Here is a 2,449-nt window from a genome sequence, read left to right on the forward strand (position 1 = left end):
CCTCGATCCCTCACTCATTAAAATCCTATCCGTCTCAGCCTCGAATATACTTAATGACCCAGCCTCTACGGCCCTCTGTGGTCAACAATCCCACAGATTCACTACCCTCTGAGAGAGAACACACATCCTCATCTCTGTCCTAAACATACAACCCCTTATTCTGAGATCGCGCCTAATCTCTCCCAACCTTTCCCGATCTGTCAAGTCCCCTCACAATCTTGTATGTTTCAATAAGCTGTCGTCTCACTCCAATGAGCACAGTTCCTATCTACCCCACCCCTCTTCGTAATCCACTCCTTTCATCCCGAGGATCTACCTGGTATATAACTCTCCCAGTTGAGACTCAAATCCCCTTAAAACCATTCCCGACAGGCACTGATAGACACAAAAACGTTGGGATTACAGACGGAGGAGAAGACAGCCCAATGGTCCCTGTCCACGAGTTCACTGAAATGATCCCTTCGCTCTCCAGGACTTGCTGTTCTTCCATCTCTCTCTCCTCCAGCCGGTTCACAAAGAATAAAATGCCTGATTTATTGGTTAAAAGCAACGTCTCACAGCAGCCGGTGGGGCGACGAAGGTGGGTCTTCTTCAGGCTTCGGGTATTTTCTGCTGCAGACCTCCCTTTCCCGGAGGTCCAAAAGGCTTCTGGCCCTATCGCTCGATCCCACCAGCTGCTCAGGTCCCCAGGAGCCAATCATGGCGCTGTTGGCGGGCAGAACTCCTTTGTCATCAAGAACACCACAGACCAATCGGCTTCTTGCTGTCGGCCGACCCCCCCCCGCTGCAGGCGCCCATATCCAGCCCATTTTCAGAGACCTCCCGCACCACCCCGAGGACACCCCACAGCGGCAGCAGTGCAAACAGGGATCACAATGAGGAGCAGGAACTTTCTTTCTAACTCTGCAGCAACGCAACCCCTTTCTACCATTCCTGTTTTCTAAAAGAACTCTTTTCCCATTTTCCACCCACAACGACACGTACAGAAAAATAAAAATATATCCGCTTTATGTTGTTGTCATTGTTACAAAGTTGGAAAATGGCACCCAATTTTCTCACAGAAAGCTCCCTCCATCTTCAGTCTGAAATAACCACATCATTTCACACTGCTGGAGCCTGATGGCGCTCTCTCAGCACTGACCCTCCGACAGTGCGGCGCTGCCTCAGCACTGACCCTCCGACAGTGCCCCCTCCCTCAGCACTGACCCTCCGACAGTGCCCACTCCCTCAGCACTGACCCTCCGACAGTGCCTGCTCCCTCAGCACTGACCCTCCGACAGTGCCCGCTCCCTCAGCACTGACCCTCCGACAGTGCGGCGCTCCCTCGGCACTGACCCTCCGACCCGTTTCACCTCCCCCACTCCTCATGGGATCAAGCTCCCCATGTCACCCATCCCTCTCCCCATGTCACCCATCCTTCAGGCTGTGCCTGTATCTATGATACCAAAGGCAATAGACATAGGGAAGGATGTTTCCTTGTGTACGGTAAAGGAGCAGGTGAGGCGATGGCTTTAGGATAGGAGCTGGCAGATTTAAAACCACGCTGAGGAGAAAATTACATCTCTCATGGAGTCATAGACAAGTACAGGCAAAAAAAGGCCCTTCGACCCAACTCATCTATGCTGACAAAGATTCCTGAACTAAACTTTGCCAGCATTTGGCCCATATCCCTCTAAACCCTTCCTATTCATGTCCCCATCCCAGATGCCTTTTAAATGCTGTAACTGTACCAGCCTCCATCACTTCCTCTGGCAGCTCATTCCATACACACACCACCCTCTGTGTGAAAACATTGCCCCTCAGGTCCCTTTTAAATCTTTCCCCTCTCACAACCTATGCCCCACTAGTTTAGGTCTCCCCTACCCTGGGGAAAAGACCTTGTCTATTCACCCTATCCATGGCCCTCATGATTTCATAAACCTCTATAAGGTCACCCCTCAGCCTCTGACACTCCAGGGAAAAGTGGCTCAGTGGTTAGCACCGCTGCCCCATAGCACTCGGGACCCAGGTTCAATCCCCACCCTCAGGCAACTGTCTGTGTGGGAGTTTGCACAGTCTCCCCGTCTCTGCGTGGGTTTCCTCCAGGTGCTCCGGTTTGCTCCCACAGTCCAAAGATGTGCAGGTTAGGGTGGATTGGCCATGCTAAATTGTCCCATAGTGCCCAGGGATGTGTAGGTTAGGGTGGATTGGCCGTGCTAAATTGTCCCGCAGTGCCCAGGGATGTGCAGGTTAAGGTGGGTTGGCCGTGCTAAATTGTCCCGTAGTGCCCAGGGATGTGCAGGTTCGGGTGGATTGGCCGTGATAAATTGTCCCGTAGTGCCCAGGGATGTGCGGGTTAGGGTGGGTTGGCCGTGTTAAATTGTCCCCTAGTGCCCAGGGATGTGCGGGTTAGGGTGGATTGCCCGTGCTAAATTGTCCCGTAGTGCCCAGGGATGTGCAGGTTAGGGTG

This window comes from Rhincodon typus, chromosome 48, assembly GCF_021869965.1.
Source record: "Rhincodon typus isolate 14 chromosome 48, sRhiTyp1.1, whole genome shotgun sequence".
Classification (NCBI taxonomy): Eukaryota; Metazoa; Chordata; class Chondrichthyes; order Orectolobiformes; family Rhincodontidae; genus Rhincodon; species Rhincodon typus.